This window comes from Hyperolius riggenbachi, chromosome 4 (genome assembly GCF_040937935.1).
Source record: "Hyperolius riggenbachi isolate aHypRig1 chromosome 4, aHypRig1.pri, whole genome shotgun sequence".
Lineage (NCBI taxonomy): Eukaryota > Metazoa > Chordata > Amphibia > Anura > Hyperoliidae > Hyperolius > Hyperolius riggenbachi.
In genome coordinates, this window is record NC_090649.1 from 205,777,728 (window position 1) to 205,801,267 (window position 23,540).

The 23,540-nt window shown below is 46.8% G+C and overlaps 2 long non-coding RNA genes across 2 annotated transcripts in view; one reads left to right on the plus strand and one right to left on the minus strand.

Moving 5' to 3' along the window:
• LOC137571719 (uncharacterized) overlaps window positions 1-23,540 on the minus strand; it is a 230,080-nt gene that overhangs the window by 100,682 nt on the left and 105,858 nt on the right. The gene's annotated exons all lie outside the window — the stretch shown is intronic.
• Window positions 14,416-23,540, plus strand: part of LOC137571716 (uncharacterized) — a 24,180-nt gene continuing 15,055 nt past the window's right edge. The window contains exons 1-2 of the long non-coding RNA XR_011031413.1: window positions 14,416-14,502; window positions 15,595-15,726. This is a non-coding gene — a long non-coding RNA (uncharacterized lncRNA). The remainder of the gene's footprint in view (window positions 14,503-15,594; window positions 15,727-23,540) is intronic.

Below are 23,540 nucleotides of genomic sequence, written 5' to 3' on the forward strand. Positions count from 1 at the left end.
CTGCCAGCAGGTGTGCTTTACAGATCCTGAATGCAATGCTACTTATCAGATAATTATGTGCAGGGCTTAGCACATGGATATTCTGAATGCAATGGTGCATTTCAGATAGGAGTTATGTTCAGGGATTGGCACATGTTCTGAATGCAATGCAGAATTACATGCAAAAAATATGCACAGAAACCTTCAGTTTGCAAAGCTAATTTTCAGATAACAATGGTGTGTAATAATTATACACAGACATTCTGTTTGCAATAGCAAGTGCTCTTTTCAGATAATGATGCTGGTAGCAGGTGTGCTTTCAGAAGATCATTTTGTGCAGGGAATATGCACAGGAGTCAAGCTATTAGCAGATGTGTTTTTACTTATGTGCAGGGATTCTGCACATAGACATTTGAATTGCAACACTGTTTTTTTTGCTTATAAATAGATGCAAGGTTGATGCATAAGTTATTCTGATGGCAAGTTTGGAAAAAAAAATTTTTTTTAAAGGGACAGTGGCTAGTGTGGTGGTTAAGGGCTCTACCTCTGACACTGGGGACTGGGATTAGTACCTTAGCTCTCCCTGTTCAGAAAGCCTACACCTGTTTGGTAAGGAGTCCTTGGGCGAGGCTCTTTGGAACTGCTACTGCCTACTGAGCGTACCTTAATGGCTGCAGCTCAGACGCCTTCCGTCCGTCGGGACAGAAGCGCAACATAAATGCTGAGACAGCAATTCAGGATTCAATCCCAAGTCTTTTTCATTTGCAGTCCTGAGTACTTCCTTGATGGGTTACAAGTGTTCCCATTATGAAAGAACATGATTTTAATAGCAGCAATCTGAGTATACAGAAGATATTTTCTAGCTTTACCTAGCTGTGAAAATGAAGGAAGACCTAAGATAATATGCAGGTTGTTTTACAACTGTAGAGTATTTAGGATGGATCTGCAGAAAGGATTGGATCAAAAACACTCTTGATAGTTTTTCAGAGCAAAGGTGGTCACAGACAAGCTATGTCTTTCATTTTGCCTGTATTCCAGTTGTTGCTTATGCACAAACTGTCTACACAATATGTCAAACAGCAATTCTATGTCAGTGGTTGGATAGAGAAATCGATCTGGATGTCAGATCCAGTGACTCTCCCTAAAAATGGACTTCTCAACCAAATCTGCAATCGAATGGATTATAAAATCCATTCGTTATTACGACAGATGCAAGACTCTGGAGTTGTACAGGGCATCTGAATCTCAATTAAATGCATGTCAGGTGTGCTTCACTGGAGAAAATATTATCTTTAATCTACTGGCAGTCTGGAGTACTCTCCAGAGATGAGAGAATCGGTTGGAAAACAGATTCGTGAATCTTCACACTGGGAATTACACTTGTGACTCAGTTTAAACTAACAAGTGGGAGTTATAGTCCACCCATAATCTTAAACTTCCTATGCTCAGACATTCTGCTGGGCAGTGAACAAGGTGCTTCCTTGAAATCAGTTTATCTCAAAGGAAGGGATATTATTCTAGCATGTAGGTTGAGTTGCAAACAACCATCTCAGAACTGGTGTCCGAACAAATATGTTTGACAATTTGCAGCTACCTGGTTTCTGCTTGGAACAATGTTGTTCGTTTTTTCTCCAGAGAGTGTGAACACTTTTGTTGCGGCACAGGGGGGAGCATACGTTTGTTTTTTCCCCCTTGAAGGGTACTTCGAAAAGGGATGTAGGATCAGACCACAGGTATTCTTTTGCGTCAGACTGACCAAAACAGGTTTGGCATCTGCTGTAGCCCTACCTTTGGTAAAGGTGCCATTGTTCTTGCAGATCTTGGATGATCTTTGTGAAGCAGGGTCAGGCCATTTTATAGTGGCCTCTTGATATCTGAAGGCATGGTCTGTGTAAGAATGTATATGCTGGTTGCCATTGGCAACAGCACCACACACCTTTTGCTCCGGCACCAGAAACTCATCAGCATACAGGGGATAGAGCGGAGACAGCCTTCTTCACCTTTCAAAGGGCTTTATTAAGCATCTTGTGTTGGCATGGGCATGTGACCCACCTCATTAATTAATAAGCCATTGCTTTATAACCTAGTTACAAAGAATGCAATGTTTTGTAAATATCGGCTTTGTTTATGGTGTCCGTCTAACTGTCGGGGGCAGTTAGACCTGATAACCCATTATGTGGCCTTCCAAGAGGGACATGTTCCTGGTACATGACTGTATCATTTCTCTCTGAGAAACTCTGCTTAAAGAGACCCTGTATCTCAAGTCTTTTCTAGACTTCAGTACCTGAGACTAGAATTCAAGTATACTTTCATTCCAACAGTCTGCTCATCCTAAAGTGAGGCTGCCATTCGTCTGAATTAGTAAGGCTATCACTATACAGACTTAGTCCTTAGATGTTTGTTGGTGGTGACAGCGGTGGCCAGGTGTATTGGAGAAATACAGGCCCTATACATTTAACCACCATCCATGTCTGTCCTGAAGAATAGAATTGATTTCAGGTTACCGCTCTTATTTCTACGAAACTTAGGTCTGATTTCCACAAGGATCAGAGAATCTTTCTTTTCCTTATGTGCTAATTTCTCAATTAAAAAAGAGGTAAATTAAGCTCACTGGATATGAGGGTGAAGCTACCGCATGGGCCTCTTATGTCACATTCATAAAACTCTATCGTTTTGGATCTACCAAGAAATCAATCCTTGGAGTGGTCCTATCCTGAGAAGAGGTTCTATTCTAACTCTCATTGGTCACCTATGGTGGAGGCAAGCAGAAGCCAAAAAGTATGGTTACCGGTAATTAGTTTTCCACGTAGCCTCCACAACAAATGGATATACCCACCTAAATCCATTGCTAAATCTCCTACTGATTCAAGGTAATATTCAATGCACTCAGGATAGGTAGAATGAGGTGGTACTTATATTGCATCTTAGACTTCATGTCCCATTGGGAAGAACCAAGGACTGGAGAAATTCAGCTAACCTTCTGATAGCTTTCGGAGGTTCTAGAACAGGAGTTCAGGTTTCTAGAGCTACGGTGTCTAGATGGATTAAGGAGGTTATTACTCTTGCTTACTCAGAAGCTCAGGTAATAGCACCTGCTCATATTACAGCACACTCGACCAGATCTTTATCGACGTCATGGGCAGAAAGGTCAGGAGTCTCTTTGGAACAGATTGTCGGGCTGCGACATGGTCCAGGCATTCGACATTCGTTAAGCATTACGGAGTTAAACTCCTCTCCATTCAAGACCAATCTTTTGGTCGTAAAGTTCTGCAAGCAGTCATCCCACCCTAGGGTAAATTTCTCGCTAAATCTCAGGAGGGGCCGTCCTGGAGGACGAAGGGAGGAAGTGCCGGCTGCTTACCTGGTAGCAGTGTTCCGGCGAGTCCTCCAGGACGGCCGCCTAGTTCCCAACCCTGACTTTTAACTTTTATTTATAAGGGGAGTGTGGTTCGTTATTCTTCTCTTTGCATAAACTGTGGGAGATTGTGAGGAGGTGGGATTTATACTGCATCAATTAATTATTTTAATTCTCTTAAGGTGTTTCCGATTTGGGAGGGGGGACTTACACAATCTCAGGAGGGGCCGTCCTGGAGGACTCGCCGGAACACTGCTACCAGGTAAGCAGCCGGCACTTTCTTGGGCAGGATATTCTCCGGGGTTGGTGGCTGTACTGTCTCAGGCTCAAAACATCTAGACAGAGCGTCTGCCTTGATGTTTTTACTTCCTGGTTTGTAAGTAATGACAAACCTGAACCTCGAGAAGAACAAGGACCAACGGGCTTGTCGGGGTCTAAGTCTCTTGGCCCCCTCGATATATTCTAAATTCTTATGGTCTGTATAGACCGTGATCGTATGGTCTGCTCCTTCAAGCCAATGGCGCCATTCCTCAAACACGAGTTTGACCGCCAAGAGCTCGCGGTTCCCAATATCGTAATTTATCTCGGCTGGGCAGAATTTCCGAGAGAAAAAAGCACACGGATGCAATCTGCCCTGAAGACCTGAGTGTTGAGACAGCACAGCCCCAACCCCTACTTCAGATGCATCCACCTCCACGATAAAGGGGAGACTGATATTAACATGCCGCAAAATGGGAGCGGAACACAACAATTCCTTCAATGTTGCAAAAGCAGCATGTGCTTCTGCCGACCAATTGTAATTATTATGTACAGCGCTACGGAAGATGCTGGCGCTATATAAATAAAAAATAATAATAATAAAATAAGTGTCTGCCCCCTTTTTTGTAAGTTCTGTGAGGGGTGACACCACAGAGGAAAATCCTTTAATAAACTTCCTATAGTAGTTGGCGAATCCAAGGAACCTCTGGAGTGCCTTCAACCCCAAAGGTTGTGGCCACTCCAGTACAGCAGATACTTTACTGGGGTCCATGGTGAGACCAGCAGTAGAAATTACATAACCCAAGAAAGGAACCTCAGAGACTTCGAAGAGGCATTTCTCTAGTTTTGCATATAGGGAGTTCTGTCTCAGTTTTCTTAACACATACTTCACATGTTCCCTGTGTTCAGCTAAACTGGGTGAAAAAATTAGTATGTTGTCCAAGTAAACAAGGACAAACCGCCCTAATACCTCCCGGAAGACCTCATTGATCAATTCTTGGAAGATGGCTGGAGCATTACATAACCCGAAGGGCATAACCAAATATTCGTAGTGCCCGTCGGGCGTGTTGAACGCTGTCTTCAATTCGTCACCCTCCCTTATGCGGACCAGGTTGTATGCCCCTCTGAGATCAAGTTTGGAGAAGATACTGGCATTAGTAACCTGGGAAAACAAATCATCTATCAGAGGGAGTGGATAACGATTCTTTACAGTAATTTTGTTTAACCCTCTGTAATCAATACATGGCCGAAGGCCACCGTCCTTCTTTTGCACAAAAAAGAAACCTGCTCCGGCCGGAGACTGTGAAGGACGGATGAACACTTTAGCCAAATTTTCTTTAATGTACTCCTGCATAGCAAGTTTCTCAGGGCCAGAAAGGTTATACAAATGGCCTCTAGGGGGCATACAACCTGACCTCAACTCAATAGCACAGTCAAAACTTCTATGCGGCAGCAGTTTATCTGCAGCTTTGGGACAAAAGACGTCAAGGAAATCATTATAATGTGCGGGCAACCCTTCTATCTGAACCTTGGTGGCACAAACAGGTAACTTTCTCCAGACAATGATGATGACAGTGAGATGACCAGCTTAATAGCTGACCAGAACTCCAGTCAATCTGAGGGGAATGTTGTTGTAGCCATGGCATACCAAGAATCACTGTAGAAGTAGCCATTTTGAGCACAAAGAACTGTATTTGTTCTGTACCCCCACTTGGCATAATAATACAGGAGTCTGTGACAGAGGTTGTTTCCCCTGAAGTGGAGAGTCGTCCACTGCAGTTACAAAAATCTGTCGGTCTAGGGAAACAATGGGAACTCCCAATTTCATAGCAAAGTCAGAGTCTATGAAAGTGGCTGCGGAGCCCAAATCTATGAATGCCTGGGTAGATAAGACTCGATTTTCCCAGGTAATAGAACACGGGAGCAGCAGACAATTTTCTTTTAGAGGTAAGACAGGCTCGCCTAGGGTAGTACCTCTAGCTACACCTAGGCGGCAGAGATTTCCGCCTTCTTGCGGCAATTCTGTACCACGTGGCCCTTCTCTGCACAGTACAGACAAAGTCCCTCAGTTAATCTCCGACTCCTCTCTACCTGCGACAATTTTGAATGTCCGATCTGCATCGGCTCATCCCGGGGAAGAGAAGGAGACGGTGAGGACCTTGCAACAGATATTAATCTCCCCGAGAATCTACCTCAGGTTTGTCTCTGATAACGGACCCGGTGATCTATCTTAACCGCCAATGAGATCGCGTCGTCAATGGTTTTGGGCTGCATCAGATAACCCTGTCAAAAAACAGTCTAGTAAAGCAAACTGTCCCCACCTAGCTGACACAGCCCATCTTCTAAACTCAGCAGCGTATGCCTCGACAGTGTTATGCCCCTGTCGGAGGGTTTTAAGTTTCCTTTCTGCGGTCACCGCTATATCGGGATCATCAAATATAACTGCCATGGTTTTAAAAAATTGCTGTACAGAGGTCAGGGCCTCATGACAGTGGGAAGACTGTAAGCCCATGTCTGCAAATCCCCGGATAACAGAGTTTTGATAAATGTCACTCTCTGGCTTTCTGACCCTAAAGATGTAGGTCGTAACTCAAAACAGGAAAGGCAGCGATTCCTAAAATTCTGAAAATCCGACCTATGCCCTGAAAACCCTTCAGGGAGAGGTATTCTAGGTTCCATAACCACAGGGGATGGCACTGGTGCATTAGTTGCCTGAAGGGTCCGTACCACTTCTTGATCTGTGTCTGTTGAGCGTTAACCGTGTTGGTTAGGTCGTTAACGCCTGTGGTTAACAGTTCAACCTGGTTGCACAGTGCATCCATAGACATTATTGGTCTGCTGTTCTGTAACGATTGGTGTTAGCAAGAACAAAGTTTCTGATTATCAGGTGATCTGCAGTATCACCTATAATACAGATATATATATCTGATTATATGATGATCTGCAGAATCACCAATAATACAGATATATAGATACTGATGTGTTAGCTAAGCAAAGCTAATAAGCCACTAAGAAGTGACGTACCCTAAACACACTTTAATGCGCTAAGTGTAGTGATTGGTGTAACAGTAGTACTGGCAGTATTTGCACTACCTCACCAGAGGAGCTGGTGGGCACTACCCGTACTGAACCTCTCACCAGAGACATGGGGTCCCTGGTGAGAGCAGAATGGTCAGACAGATCAGATCGGCAACAGACAGACAGGTCAGGTACAGAATCGACAAACAGAGACAGAACGAGTATCAGGCAAGGTTGGCAACAAGGTCAGATGGGCAGAGGTACAAAATCAGGAGACAGAGACAGAACGGTAATCAGGCTAGGGTTGGCAACAGGATCAGATAGGCAAAGATACAGAATCACTTAGAGTAAGATTGGTCAGAACTAGCCAGAGTCATACACAGATAATCAAGCAATAATAACAGTAGTAATAATAATTCCTAGTCTTGTGTGAAATCCCTGGTTTCCTCCAAGATCAAAGCACACCAGAACTATCTAAGGTCTGAGCGCTAACACGAAGTATTCACGACAGCAGACAACTAGCAAGTGAAGCCGAGAGGCTTAAGAAGCGGAGGAGACCCCCAAGGCATGCCCACCAGCCTCGGCCAATCAGGAGCGGCGAGTGTGCCCTCTGACGTCAGCCGACCGCGCCTCTTACTGGCATAAAGATCCTGACGGTGAGCGCGCGCACGCGCTAATGTACCCCTGCGCCTAGCAGAGACGCGTCCTCGGCGTACTAGACGCCTGGGAAAAATCAGCAGGCAGGGACCCAGCAATGACCGCGGTGGACCCACCGTCCACCGCAGCCTACATGCGATTACTCCCCACACCCGTCCTCGGCGTGCTAGACGCCCGAGGCGCAGGGAGACTGGCAGGCAGAGAACCAGAAGCAGTTGCGGTGGTACTGCTATCCACCGCAGCTGACATGTCACTATTCATTACAATAAGCAGGCAATACCTCTCCTCCCTTCCCCAATCGCATGTCACCAGTTTCAGGTGGTGATAACATGGCAGTGGGGGAGAGAAAGTGGCGTGGGAGGGACACAGAGGCATGTCCTGCAGCAAGGGAACATGCATCCATGTCCCATCTGCCCCCCCCCCCCCCCCATACACTTTAAAGAGAACCCGAAGTGGGTTCTAAGAACGCTAATTGCACACAGAGGCTGGGTCTGCATATACTGCCCAGCCTCTGTTGCTAAACTGATTGCCCCACAGGCCCCCCTGCGCTCTGCTCTGCCCCCCATAAATCATACGCTGAGCTGTCTACACACAGCATGTCGCAGCCGGCTGTTTACCTCTGTAAGTTTCACTCTCGCCGCTCCCCTGCCTCCTCCATACCACCTATCCCCGCCCGCGTCCCTACCCTCCAATCAGCAGGGAGGGAAGGGACGCGGGTGGGGACCGGCGCTATGGAAGAGGCGGGGGAGCGGCGAGAGTGACACTTACAGAGGTAAACAGCCGGCTGCGACACACTGCGTGTCGACAGCTCGGCCTATGATTTATGGGGGGCAGAGCAGAGCGCAGGGGGGCCTGTGGGGGGATCAATATAGCAAAAGAGGCTGGGCAGTATATGCAGACCCAGCCTCTGTGTGCAATTAGCATTCCTAGAACCCACCTCGGGTTCTGTTTAAAGTGTACACGAGCTGAAAAGTAAAAAGATTTCATAAACACCTGGGGCTTCCTCCAGCCCCATCCGCCTGGATCGCTCCCACGCCGCCGTTCTACGATGTCTGCAGCTCTGGTACCGGGTCTCTGCACTCCCATCAGTCGGACCCAGAGCCTTCCCTCTCCTTAGGTAAGTATCTGGCTTTTTTCTTTTTTGAATAACGACTCCCAATTACTTTAAGGGCTTGTTCACATTAGGGGCAATTTCATTTTTTTTTTAGCGCTGGCGATTTCAAAAATCACCTTAAAAGCGCTTGTGCAATGTTAGCTTATGTGAGTGTTCTCACATAAGCAATGAACTTTCTATCCAAAACGCTACACAAAAGCACTTAGAAAAGCTTTTCTGAGCGCTTTGTGATTGATTACCTGATCCGCGGGGCTGAGCGGATGAGGTAGCCGCAAAAACCACCGCACCCGTGGGCCGCAATGGCCCACTTTCGTGACCTATAGGTCACGATGCTGCACTGTGTCTCTCATAGCGTGCAGAGAGACAGGGGAGCGGCCAGGGAGAGAGAACTGCCCAATGGCAGCTCAGGAAACCCTGCTGGAATGCCCCGGGGGGGGGGCATTTTGAACAGGGAATTCCTCTCCCCTGTGTCTACCTCCGAGTTAGTGTCAAAGCTTGTCGCTGAACTCGGGGGGCTATAGAGAACATATCTATGTGTCCCATCTGCCCCCTGAGGCTAGGTTCACAGTGGTCAGTTGCATAACACACGCGTTAAAATGTGTGTGAACTGCAATGGAGACGGGACATAGACTTTAATACAAAGCCTGCATTCAGTGAGTTAGAGTAATGCAATCCAGGCCTATAGAATTGTGTGGGTAGTGAGTTGACATGCAGAATTATTCTGCAATGCAACTGATGCACTGTGAACAGGGCCTGAAGATCCACTTTGGGTTCTCTTTAAACATTTGACTCATTTAATTACTAAATGTATACCGGCTAGCCTGTAAGAAACGGGGAAAATGTAAGTTCCTGACAACTACATGTATGCACCTTATATCTGTGTTTATGTGTTACCTTGTGATAGAATAATGTAATTGGTTTTACAACTCTGGTGCACATACCTCTTTCTGTACCGCTACCTGTATATCTGCCTGGAAAGCCATCTAAGTGTCTTTGGTGTTAAGCTCCCAAGACCTCTTTCAGCCCTTGAACCCGCTACAAAACGCTATCGCTAGCGTTTTTAATGAGCGGTTTGTAAGCGATTTCATGAGCGATTGCTGGCGATTTTGGTAGCGTTTTCAAAAAGTGTCAGCTTTTTGCCAGCGATTGTGTAGCAATTAGCGTTTTTAATTCTGATTGGTCCTTTCAATTAATTTGATTTTTTTTTACAGTGCGCAGTAATGTAAAAACACTAGCAAAATCGCTTTGTGTAGGTTTTGACGATCGATTACACCAGCGTTTATATACTTTACATTGCAGAAACGGTAATCGCTAAAAATGCTGCATGTCCTGCATTTGCAATTTTGTTAATCACAATCGCACCAGTGGAATATGGCCCATCCATTAACATTAGCTGAGCGTTTAGAGAAACCGCTAGCATTTTGAATGGCTCCCTGAACGCTCACAAAATTGCTCTAATGGGTTTGAGCCCTCAGACAGTAGGCTGAACTGTGCGCTTGTTGCGGCAGTTCAGCGTCCTTTCTGCCGCCCACAAGCAGCATTCAGGTTCAATGTATTCAGCTCTCCTCAGGCAGCCTTTGGAAATACTTGTGTCCCAGAGTACTTCCTAATGCTAGGTACACACAATGCAATTTTCTGAAAGATCAATTATTTCCAGCATGTTCAATATGATTTCCAATCGATTTTCCATAGAAGTGAACAAACAATTGATCGGAAATCAGATCGGACATGTTTGAAATAATCGGTCTTGACAGTAAACACATCAGAAAATTGCATCATGTGTCCCTAGCATAAGACGAGCAATCTGTATTGCATACGCAGGAGTCCACGCTTGCGCGTGCACACTGGGGATGCGCCCATCTACAAAAACACTCAGTGCATCTGAGGACTCCCGGAGGCACCAGTTTTTAACGAGGACAGTGAGGTAATGAAAGGGCATGGTCATGGGATCCAGTAACTATCCTTCAAAATTGGTGAGCATTTAAAAAAATAAAATAAAAAAGCTCACTTAAAGTTTCCTTCAAAGGGCTCTATTCATAAAACATTTGTGGCGAAAAAACTCCTGGAGGAAAAATACCGCAGCGGTATTTTAGACTTCTGGGTGGTAATTCATAAAAATGTTGGCAGCTGCGATGCAAGTGCGGAGATCTCCTGCTGAAGGCTGACGGTAAGCTGTCGGAAGGCATGCGGAAACACTTCAGCCGGCAGAGTCCCTCCGTGCACTGCTCTCTCTGGGAGGTCTGTCCCATTCACTTGTATGTAAACTGCAAAATCAGAGGAAGCGGTATTTCCCGTCCACATACCGCTTCCTCTAAACTTTATGAATGGCCATTTGGTTACTTTTTTCTAGATAAATCTAGAAAAACACTGCAGAAGGTGGAAATTTCTCGCTCTGCTGGGGGATTGTAGATTTTCATGCGGGAACAGCTTTTATGAATGCCCACTTTGCTAGATGAACGGGAAAATCCGCTGTTTTGAGCGGAAAACTTGCGGTAACCTTTTATGAATAGAGTAGTGATGGGTCGTTCGCGAACGAGCCGGCTCTAAGAGCCGGCTCTTTGAAGTGAATCAGAGGAGCCGATGCTCACTCTGAGAAGAGCCGATGCCTCAGCCGCCCCTTTTAGCTCTGCTTTGCTCCGTAATAAAGGGCGCTGAGGTATTCTGGGAGATGTAGTCCTCCTCTTGCAGCTTGTAGAAGTCTTTGGGGCGGAGCAGAGCAGTAGCAGGAGGGATTGCCTCAGTCAGAGAAGTAGTCTGGAGTTGGCATGGAGACGGGGGCGGGGCTTTTAATCCGATTCTGAGTGGTGTCCAGTGATATTTAATGAAGAGCCGATTCAGAGCCGTAAGAGCCGGCTCTTTAATGGGAGCCGATTCAGAAGAGCCGATTCTCTGAGAAGAGCCGGAATTCCCATCACTAGAATCAGAATCAGAATCATTTTATTTCGCCAAGTACAACGGGGGTTGTACCCGGAATTGTTTTTGGCTCATACAGGGTCGGTGATGGTACAAACACATACATGCGAACTACAACACATACAATCATATACAGTATAGTACAAAGTAAACATATACCTATGTGTACGTACGGTACATAACTATAGTGAAGGACGCGTGGGGAAGTCTGGAGTGCTGTGTGAGGGGAGCAGCCTGCCGACTACCGACGGCGCTCGCACAGCTCCGCAGCAGCTCCAGATGCCCCGCAGTGTGTCCTGGAAAAGAGTGGATAGAGAGAGAGCGAGAAGGGATAGCTAAGAGAGAATGAAGAAAGAAAGAGAGAACCAAAGCAAGAAGTGAGAGACAGAGGCAGAGAGTCCCTTAGGGCAGCAGATTGGAAACTCGCCTAGGTACAGTCCAACAACAGTCCCAAACAGTCCGATGGTGGTTGCAGGCGGACCCGGTGCTTCAGGGAGCAAAAAGAGCCCATGGACGCAGAGGCCGATGGAGCTGGTGGCTGGCCTGTGTGGAGGAGGGACTGGCAGCCGAGTGGCCTGGCCACTAGGCCAGGAGGAGCCCAGTGTAGTGAAAATTTTTGCTACCTATCATATTTTGCAACTTGCCATAGAGGACAGTGTATGACTGTGTAGGCGTGGCTTCTCTCTGTTAACACGCCTGTAATTTTTTGCAACCACAGATCCCATTGAGCTAGAAGGGGGATTGTTCCCTCCAGGGGGGGTTATTAGTTGAGCAACAGGGGGGATTGTTTCCTCGGGGGGTGGGGGGTTATTAGTTGAGGAAGAGGGGGGATTGTTCCCTCCAGGGGGGGTTATTAGTTGAGCAACAGGGGGGATTGTTCCCTCCAGGGGGGGTTATTAGTTGAGCAAGAGGGGGGATTGATCCCTGGGGGGGGGGGGGGTTATTAGTTGAGCAAGAGGGGGGATTGTTCCCTCCAGGGGGGGTTATTAGTTGAGCAAGAGGGGGGATTGTTCCCTCCAGGGGGGGTTATTAGTTGAGCAAGAGGGGAGGGTTCTGTGTGAGAATAGGGTTTGGTTGGGTTGCATTTTCTGATACAGATAGGTTAAAGTCAATGGCTAGGTTGCACTTTCTGATAGCTATACGTATAAATAAGTGCAACCGGTTGCAAAATCTGATAAAGTTGCAAAAAATTTCACCACACCAGTAAGTTCATCCTTGGATGGCTAATCCCTCCAGGAGACAGAGATGGGGGCCCGACTTGAGGGCACAGCGAGGATATCAGGCTCACCTGGGTAGGGCAGCGGTGATGTGCCACCAGGGATTGATGAAATATTCCCTGTGGCCTGGACAGATGTGGAGGCATCCTGCATGTTCCCGAGTGGCTTCCCGGCAGCAGCGGTGTTGGATCGGGGGCAGGGTGAGTAGAGCAGTGCTCGGGCCTATGGTCACTCCACGTGGGTGGCGGCGGCCGCTCAGCTGATGGTGTCCCGGCAACTACGTCCTGCAATCAGGCATGGGTACGGTCCCCAGTGCCTTCCTTCCCCATCCCCTCCACTGACCAGCCTCATCTCCTCTCCAAATAACTCCATCGGAGGTACACCAATCCCCTCTGGGCCGCGGTGGTGGAGCGCTCCGCATGTCCCTGCAATGGTGCCTGGCAGCGGCAGTATCGGGTCCTCTCGCTGAGGAGCCTCCGCGTCCTCAGATGGAGGCAGGGCAGCCGCATGTCTCCGGCAGCGTCTGGTTACTCCGGCCGTAGCTGCCAGTGTGGGAAAAGTCAGGCCACCTCCGAGTCCCTCGATCGCGGCAGAGCAGCCGCATGTCTTGGGCTGGCGGGCTGCCCCGGCAGCAGAGTGGTGGCTGCACCTCGGTGGTCTCAATACCTCCCAGGCAGAGCGGCAGCGTGAGGAGATGGGTCCCCTTGTGCATCCACGAGCAGCCAGCTCGTGGCAGGAGCAGTCCGGAAGTCCAGCTTGGTGGTGGGAGAGCACAGGGCCTGAACAGCTGATCGCATGATCAGTTGGAAGCTCGCCGCTCAGACCCAGGGGCTCTATGCATGGATCAGCCCGTCTCTGCCTGTCTCCGGTTGTCTCCACGGCATCCCCGCATCCTCCCCTTTAGATTAGGGGGGGATTAGGGAGTAAAAATCTTAAAGAGAATCTGTATTGTTAAAATCACACAAAAGTAAACATATCAGTGCGTTAGGGGACATCTCCTATTACCCTCTGTCACAATTTCGCCGCTCCTCGCCGCATTAAAAGTGGTTAAAAACCGTTTTAAAAAGTTTGTTTATAAACAAACAAAATGGCCACCAAAACAGGAAGTAGGTTGATGTACAGTATGTCCACACATAGAAAATACATTCATACACAAGCAGGCTGTATACATCCTTCCTTTTGTATCTCAAGAGATCATTATACACAGGCAGTGTGCAGAGAGGGGCCTGGAGGGGGGAGATGCATCACAGAACCACAACACTGAAAAACTTGGCAGCCTTCCAGACACAGGCTGACAAGTCTGACAAGAGAGAGATAAGTTGATTTATTACAGAGATGGTGATAGTAGAACGTGCTGCAGTAAGCCAGAACACATTAGAATAGCTTTTGGAACTTGTAGGATGATAAAAAATAGGATGTAATTTTTGTTACGGAGTCTCTTTAAGAAGGTTTTAGGAAAGAGAAGAAGAGGCCGGAGCCCTGTGGCCGTGGCTGCCGATGCAGCGCCATCTTGGCGGTGGTTCCCCCTGTAGAATAGAGCCCAATATGCAGGTCCCGGAGACAGAAAGAAGAATCTCACAAATAGGCGCACAGACTATTAATAAGACTGCAAACATTTTTAACACCTCCACATACTATCCAAAACTAACATTTTCAAAAATGCAGGAGTTTACTGAAGTACATATGTGCTAAGCCTTAATAGCATGGCTTAAAAAAGATACTCTGCTGCGTATTTTGTATCTCTGAAAAACTATTTTGCACCCCAACCTATCATCATAGTTTCCCTCACATCGGTACCCATAATCATCAGCGAGAACTGTGCAGAACACGCCTCTCTCGCTTCCGGCCAGGTGATCTACAGTAGTACACTGGCTTTGTACTTTGCAGCGCAGCCTCTGACGTCACTTCCCACGCGGCCAGCAGCCTTTCACATAGAATGCAGAGAGCATGGAGCTGCTCGTGTTGGATGGCTTCCTCCAGCACTTCCACCGGTAAGGCTGGATTGTCGGTAAACGTCCTCTTCCATTGAGAATGCACGAGACTTTAGTATTCAACTGCTAATGTTATGGATGCGATAGTCAGCACTTCACTCACACATCTTTAGTTTATACAAAGCTCTCCACGTGGCACCGTCGGTACTTTTATAGCCTGAAATTCAAATCCCGTTAGTTGTTTGCAGCTAGATAGCCTCATTTCCAGTTTGAAGTGAGATGTTCTGCAGCAGCATTGTACTGGCTTGTGATTCTGTATGGAGTCTATTACTACCTGTTCACACCAGTGCGACACTGGTGTAGAGTGAAATCATGCAGGTGCAGTCCTTTAGAATAGCAGAATACTGTATGAGATTTAATTTGGCAGCTCTGATTGCAGGTGCGTGCATCTCTGTGAGTTTTTTTTTTTGGGGGGGGGTCTATTCCAACAGTCCTTTCATAATTGTATTTGATATCTATTGTGCAGGGATGCGCAATGAGATGTAAATAATTTTGAGTTCCTCCAATTTTCATGCACAATTTGAATAATCCTGCATACACTTGAAATTATTTGCATCTTGTTGACAACCCCATTGGTGTGTGCATGCAGGTTCAGTCATGCACATATACTTAGTGGTCTTTTATATTTAAATTGTATCTGAAATTGTATTTTAGTGCAATTAGTTTAATTATCACCAGCTATGGGCAGTGCATTCAAATACTGTATTCTGGTTTGTAGGCAGATTGAAATACATACAAAAACAACTGTTTTTTGCCCCCACCACTCACCCACTCCACACACTTGTCACCAGTGGCAACCTGCCTCTGATATTTGGTTTCCTGAGTAGGTTGGATGTATGTGGATATTGTTGTCACAGATATTTGGCACACTGTCCTCTGAAAGCCTCTCATGTTACCATATTGGAGGCTCTGCAATGTGTGCTAGAGAGATTCTCCACAGACAGCTTGATTATTGCTATACCATGGCTCTTCAAGTTCGCAGAGAGAGAAACATGACTTTCTGGTAATGGGAAGCTCCCTCTGGTGAGGAAAGTACTGATCTATTGCTGTTTATGAGGTTATATAATCAGTTATGTGTTTCTGCTAAATAAGGAATGAACTCCAAAAAGCCCATTCACCAACATGCAGGAAGAACACAAGAGCCTGGAAGATGTAGCTCCTCTACAGCGAGTGAAGCCTGCAGGATCTAACATTGCATCAGTGGAAGATTGGACATATGTACAGGTACAGTGGCAAATCCCTTTTCTAGTTCACATTCCAAAAAATGTACTGCACTCTGACAGCCTCCTCTGCTACCTTATTGGCAGTTCATAATTTGTGCTATATTATCATAGTCTTCCAAAGCACTTGCGATATAGACAATAGTCGGTAATAAATACATACACAGTTCATACCTAGGAACTTACAGCAATATAAGAACTTACATATTCTGATGAGAAAAAAAAAGAATGTATCAACGAAGTAGAAAGCCAGGGCTGTGGAGTCACGAACATACAGTTGTTGCACATGCCAAAAATCCAACAATGGTTTTGTCCTACCAGTATTGAGGTAGATGGTGGTGGGTGCAGGGCACAAAACGGGCTGCAGTGCCTCCTGTAGTCTGTCAGCTCCCTCACAGTTTTTCCGTTGCCCTCGGTTGTGCTGCTTTTAGACCTATAGTCCATAACTACTGCTTGTCCTGGCTATGTGAACCCCCAATCACACTTCCATAGTCAGAAGCGATCTGCACACGCTGACACTGTACAGTTAACACTGTAACTGCGTTTGTGCAGAATGCTCCCGGCCATGGGAGGGCTATAGAGGAATTGTGCGGCCCGGAACAACTTATATACAGTAGCCTGCAACCCAGCTGGTCCTGGGACTTCTAGCGGACCTGAACTCAGCAAGTCTTCAATGCTCTAAAAGATATGCAACAGCATAATCTTTAAACAAAAACATTTTTGTTACAGCTCATACAAATCCTAAACTCTGCACGGTTTCTACTTCCTGATTCATGGAAGCAGACATATTAACATCCTGTGTTTTCAAATGAGCTTATCTGCCATGTCTGCTGTGGCAGTCATGTGACATTGGAGAAATCAAATTACAACTTGTGATTATGCACAGATGAGAAGGAATTAGGGCCAGTTTCCATTTGTATGGCTGACAGCTCCTCCTTAAAGAGAACCCGAGGTGGATCTTTGGGGGGCAGATGGGACACAGAGCCATGTTCTCTGTTTAATGACATGGCTTGGTGTCCCCCAACCGCCGCTCTCTGCCCCCCCCCCACCCCCGAGGTAAACGGGAGTGGAACTCCCTGTTTAAACCGCCAGCCAGGGGCGTTCTTACAGGGTTTCCTGAGCTGCCATTGGGCAGCTCTCTCCCCTGGCCACGCCTCCTGCCATTCCCCCCCCCCCCCCCCCCTTAGAGACAACACATTCTCTCAGCGCAGTGTCGTGCCGCAGGGGTCACGCAAGTGGGCCATTGTGGCCCACAGGAGCGGCGTTTTTTACGGCTACCTGATCTGCTCAGCCCTGGGACAGTGCCTTTAATGCAACGTTAAGGTCGCATGACGCGCCCCTAATGCAACGCATTGAAAGACTATAACTTGGACGTTATAGTACATTCTTTAGCCCTGTGTTTGGTGCGCCGTTTTCGTCGCACAGTGATGGAACGAAAACTGCGCATGCATTACATAAAAAAAAAAAAATTACTGAGCGTGTGCAACACATACAACGCAGCAGATTTATTGCTAAACGCACAGCATGCAGCACTGTCTAAATATTGCTACACGTTACACACAATGCAACGTGTGCACTGTGAATGATGCACAGACTTAATATTGCTGTGCGTTAGTCCATATTAAAACCTTTTCTAACGCATACCCCCCAACTTTTGAAAATGCCAAAGAGGGTCACTTAAGCCGTGCCCCCTGTGTGGCCTTAAGCCACACCCCTGCCTTTGCAGGAGGGTGATAATGGGAGGGAGGAGGATGCATCTGGGTTGGGCGTAGGGTGCCACTTTGGGTGGGGAGGAGGTTGCCTGGGCAGAGAGGAGGCAAAAAATGATCGATGCGCAATGCGGGGAGAGGGGGCTGCATCATTCCTTCCTCCGGCTCTCTGAATGGGCTGCCTACTGTCCTACCTCCCCCCCTTCCCCGGATGCAGAGTTTGTCGGTGGTCATCTTACCGTCTATGCGCTCGTACCGGGAGCCGGCTCTTCTCTGCTAGTTCCTGTTTTCTAAACAGGAAGTAGAGTGAAGCCGGCTCCCGGTATGAGCGCATAGACGGTAAGATGACCACCGCTCCGCAAACTCTGCATCCAGGGGGGGAACACACAGTAGGCAGCCCATTCAGAGAGCGGGAGGGAGAAATGATGCAGCCCCCTCTCCCCACATTACGCGGCTGATGCATCGATCCTTCTTCCTTTTTTTACCTCTGCCTAGCCCGAGACATTGGGGGTTGGCAGCGGGATAGCGGGAGGGGCCCCCAACCTGGGACGGTCCCGCCGAATCCGGGACGGGGGCATGCCTAACGTGCGACTTTAACGTCGCACTGTGAAAGAGGCCTAAAGGAATTTTATCCCACTCAAGTTCACATTATTCCTTCAGTTCATTGTGGTTTGCGCTCATTTATTTATGCACAGCTGTCTATACAGGGTTCCCACTTGCATGAAAATCTGCTTTAGAGCTGCTTATTATTTAGCTACTGTGTTAAAACGCGTGTTGTAGGGAAGACATATGCATATTGAGTCTGAAAATGTAATTGTGAAGGTTCTGCCCCACATTTAAAGGGAACCTAAACTGAGAAGGATATGGATTTTTCCTTTTAAAATACCAGTTGCCCGACTCTCCTGCTGATCCTGTGTCTCTAATACTTTTAGCCACAGCCCCTCAACAAGCATGCAGATCAGGTGCTCTGACTGGAGTCAGACTGGATTAGCTGCATGCTTGTTTCAGGTCAGTGATTCAGCCACTGCTGCAGCCAAAGAGATCAGCAGGACTGCCAAGCAAGTATTTTTTTATTTTTTTTTTAAAGGAAACATCCATATCCCTCTGTTTAGGTTCCTTTAATTGAGTTGAGGTATGGATTTTGACTGGGTCACATCAACTCCCTAATTCTTTTTCAGGCCTTCTATTATCCATTTGGGGTGTGCTTGGGATCACCGTCCTAATGTATGCCCCACTTTCCTACAGCCTAATGGTGTGTGTGTACACACTTGAAAGATAAATGAAAGATCTTATGCTGGGAATACACGAGTCGATCTGGCGGCTCGATTAGCCGCTGGATCGAATCCCGCCACGTCCCCGCCGACGTCCGGATCGATTTCCGCTTGTCCCTGCGGGCGCTTCCTTATCTTCCGCTCGATTCCCTGCTATTGTCCGCCCACGGGGATCGATCGGGAATCGATCCGGCGGGTCATCGAAACTGTCAGAATTGATCAAACAAGCCATCAGGGGCTCGATTGATAAGGGCGCATCGACCCGTGTATGCCCAGCATTAGACCAATTTTACCACCTTCTATGTAGTATGAGAGCCATACTCTACACAGTCTATTCTATTGAGCTGAACTCCCCATCAGATAAAAATCTTTGCAAGATGCTGCACACAGATGCTGTACACATTCAAAAGATCAGCATCTGCAAAAGATCCATTCCTGCAAAATGCATTCATAGTCTATGATATCTGCAGATCCTCATACACACCTTGTTTAACAGACATTTACAGACATTTTATTCATCATGCAGATATGCAATCTGACAATCCTCTGCAGATCTGAAGATCCATCCTGGTGGATCTGATCTGCAGATGAATGTCTGTTAAACAAGGTGTGTATGATGATCTGCAGATATCATAGACTATGAATGCATTTTGCAGGAACGGATCTTTTGCAGATACTGATCTTTTGAATGTGTACAGCATTTTTGTGTGCAACATCTTGCAAAGATTTTTATCTGATGGGGAGTTCAGCTCCATAGAATAGACTGTGTAGAGTAAGCTCGCATACTACATGAAGGTGGTAAAAGTGGTCTAATGCTGGGCATACACGGGTCGATCCGGTGGCCGATTAGCCGCCAGATCGACTCCCGACGCATCCGCGCGGATCGATTCCCGCTCGTCCCCGCCGGCGCTCCTTATCAGCCGCTCGATTCCCCGCTATTGTCCGCTGGCGGGGATCGAGCGGGCAATCGATCCGGCAGGTCATCGGACCTGTCGGCTATTATCAATCCAGCCATCAGCGGCTCGATTGATAACAGTGCACCTTGCCGTGTATGCTCAGCATAAGATCTTTAATTTATCTTTTAAGTGTGTACACACCATAAGTGTCAGTCATTAGCTTTCCAAATCTGACTAGCCCTAAGTAGATGAGATGCAAGTAATTCCGATTTGCATTCCCATATGATGCAAATTGTTTGCCCCTTGGAACTGGGCCAATTAAATGCCATTCTAGTTAATTTTGATTAATGTAGATTGTAATTGGGGTAAATTTACATGCAAGTTTGAATTATTTGCATCTCCTTGACAATTGTGCTATTTTTTTCTATTTGCAACAAGCTAGGAAAACAGGAAAATTGATACTCACCTTCGGTAATTTTCCTTTCCTGGTGCATCTCCATGTCGGCATACTGCTGGGTTAGCTCCGCCCCTCTAACACCCTATAGGACCAATAAAAATCTTGGGACGTATGCCGACATGGAGATGCACCAGGAAAGGAAAATTACCGAAGGTGAGTATCAATTTTCCTGTTTCCCTGGTGCCTCCATGTCGGCATACTGCTGGGATTTGCATAGACTAACAAGACCAATCGGGTGGGTGCAAAAAAACTTATTTATGAGAAGCAGACAAAACACTTTTGCCAAACTCTACTGAAGTCAGCAGAGCAGGATTCACTCTATAATGATTAATAAATGTGTTAGGCGACGACCAGTTTGCCGCTTTACATATGTTAACCAGCGAAATCTCCGCTGCAGCTGCCCAAGAAGAGGACATGCTCCTGGTTGAATGTGCTGAGGTACCCGAAGGTACTTCTGACCCTCTGGCTCTGTATGCAGACTTGATCAGTCGAATTATCCATGCCGCAATCGTCCTAGTAACTTCTTTCCCTTTTCTGGGTCCTGCTGGATTTATGAAAAGATGATCCGAGTCCCGAAATGTGCTTGTCATATCCAGATAATGCTTCAGACATCTAGCCACATCCAATGGGTGTCCCGTTAGCCAATTTTCCTCATCAGGAAATGCCGGCAATGTCCATTCTTGATTTAGATGTTTTATCGTTACCACCTTTGGTAGGAAGTGAGACATTGGTCTCAGTACCACTCTATCTTGAAAAAAGGTTAAGAAGGGATCCTTCCACCCCAAAGCTCTGATTTCTGATACCCTTCTGCCAGAGGATATAGCTATCAGTAAGGCCGTCTTCAATGTCAGATTCCATATTGAACAGTTCTGAGGAGGCTCAAATGAATCTGACGATAAATATTCCAGTACTAGAGGAAGATCCCAGCTTGGACAGATCTTTTGTAGTGGAGGTCTCATCTTCATTAATGCTTGAAAGTACTGTTGAATCATCCTGTGTGAGGCTAACTGAGAACCAATCAAGGCCGATATGGCTGACACTTGAACTCTGAGGAGATCTTACTGTCAAACCTATGTCGAAGCCTGTTTGAAGAAACTCTAAAACGTGTGGCATTGAAGGAGAAAGATAATTAATTTCCTTTTGTATTGAAAAGTCAATGAATTTTTTCCATATTCTGTAATAAGTACTATTCGTAGAGGATTTCCTTGCTTTAAGCAGAGTTTCCGTAACTGTCAAAGAAAACCCAGCTTCTATCAGCTTCCTCCTTTCAATCGCCATGCAGTCAATGACAACTTCTTCAGATGTTGATGTCGTACTTCTCCCTGTGTCAGAAGATCTGCCACCTGTGGCAACCTCCAGTGATCCGCCACCGACATCCTGACCAGTAGCGGAAACCACGGTCTCTTCGGCCAGTAAGGTGTTATTACTATAGCATCCACTTTTTCCTGCCTCAACCTGTTGAGGAATCTCAATATAAGCGGAGTCGGGGGAAACGCATATATCATAGACGCCCTCCATGCTTGCGTCAGGGCATCCACTCCCTCTGACCTCTTGGAGGGAAACCTGGAAAATAACCTGGGTAAGTGGTAATTCACATCCGAGGCGAATAAATCCACCTGGGGAAGACCCCAACGCTGAACCAATGCCTTGAAGATCTTCAACTTCCACTCGTTGTTTAGCACCAGGTTCCTGGATAGGAAATCCACCTGAGAGTTCTGTGTTCCTGGAATGTAAACCGCTCTCAATGCCACCAGATTCTTCTCTGCCCAAGCCATCAATGGAGCTACTTTCATCAGGGACCAACTTCTTGTCCCCCCCTGCATTTGGACGTAGGCCACCGCTGCCCTGTTGTCCATCTGTAGACATACAGCTCTTCCTTTCAGTAGATGCGCAAATGCTTGTGTTGCCATAAATGCAGCTCTTAACTCCAGGATATTGGAGACTACATTCACCTGCGGTTGATTCCATAGGCCCTGGGCCCAGTATTCCTTGTAGTGCGCCCCCCAACCCAACCTGATGGCATCCGAAGTAATTGTGCTCCAACAGTGGGAAGATAATTGGTTGGCTCGTTGAAGCTTCTGGACGTTCATCCACCACAGCAAGGACATCTTGACTTTTTTACTGAAATTCTGATGCACTGAGACATCGAATGATGATTCCATTGCTCTAGTAACAGATTCTGTAAAGGCCTCATGTGCCATCTGCTCCATTTTATCATGAGTATTGCTGATGATATGATTCCCAGAATGTGCAGACATCTCCTTGCCGAGACTGATCGCTGCTGGTATAGCCATGCTGCCTTCTGCATTAAGTCTCTTGCCTTGGCCTCTGGTAGGGAAACTGTGTCTTTTACCGTATCGAAGACTGCTCCCAGGTACGTCAGTCGTCTGGCTGGGCTGAACTGGCTCTTTTTCTCGTTTATAACCCATCCTAGTTCGGAGAGGAACCTCACCATCTTTTCTGAATCTCTCATAAGGTCTTCTCTGGAACTTGCCATAACCAAAATGTCGTCCAGATAGTGATGGATTTTTATTCCCTGAGTCCTTAATTCTGCCACCACTGACACTAGGACCTTTGTAAAAGTTCTCGGTGAAGTGGAGAGTCTGAATGGCAGAGAACAGAACTGCAGATGAACATCCTCTATGGCAAATCTGAGAAACTCTTGAAAGTGTTGGTGAATTGGTATGTGGAAGTATGCGTCTTGAAGATCTATGGACATCATCCAGTCTCCTGGAGATACCGCCAATATTATTGACTAGTGATTCCATCTTGAACCTGGGCACTCTTATTTCTCTGTTTAGATATTTTAGATCTATTACAGGTCTGAAGCCCCCTGACTTTTTCTGCACCAGAAACAGGGGTGAATAGATGCCCTTGAATCTTTCTGAGGCTGGAACTGGTAGAACCACCTTCTCGATTTATCAGTTTGAACGTATTGCTGTAGTACTTTTCTTTTTGCAGGATTTGTCGGTATCCTTGTTGGGGCCCATCTGTCTTTTGGATGCCTCCGAAAATGCCACTTGTGACCCTTGTTGATGACCGATGTCACCCAGGGATCTTGAATCCTCTCCACCCAGACATTGATAAAATTTCTTAATCTTGAACCTATTATCAATGGCTGGGCGGGCGCACCTTCAAAAGGGCTGCTTGTGTTGCCCCCCAGGTTTGGTTGAGGCCTTCAAGGATCTCGCCAGATTGGCTTGTGTACTCCTCCAATTCTTCCTAAAAGATTTTCCTGGCTTGTAGCTTCTAGATTCTGAGAACTTATTTGAAGCCTGTCTTGTAGGATCGGAAAAGCCCTTTCTAGCCGGTCTATCTTGTGGCAATAGGCCCGATTTTCCGCCGGTCACCCTTGAGATAGCTTTATCCATTTCCTTTCCAAACCGTGAAGACCCATCAAACGGTATCTTGACCCAGTTCTGTTTAGAGTTCATGTCCGCCTTCCAGTCCTTCAGCCATAAGGCCCTTTTTGCTGCAACTGAATT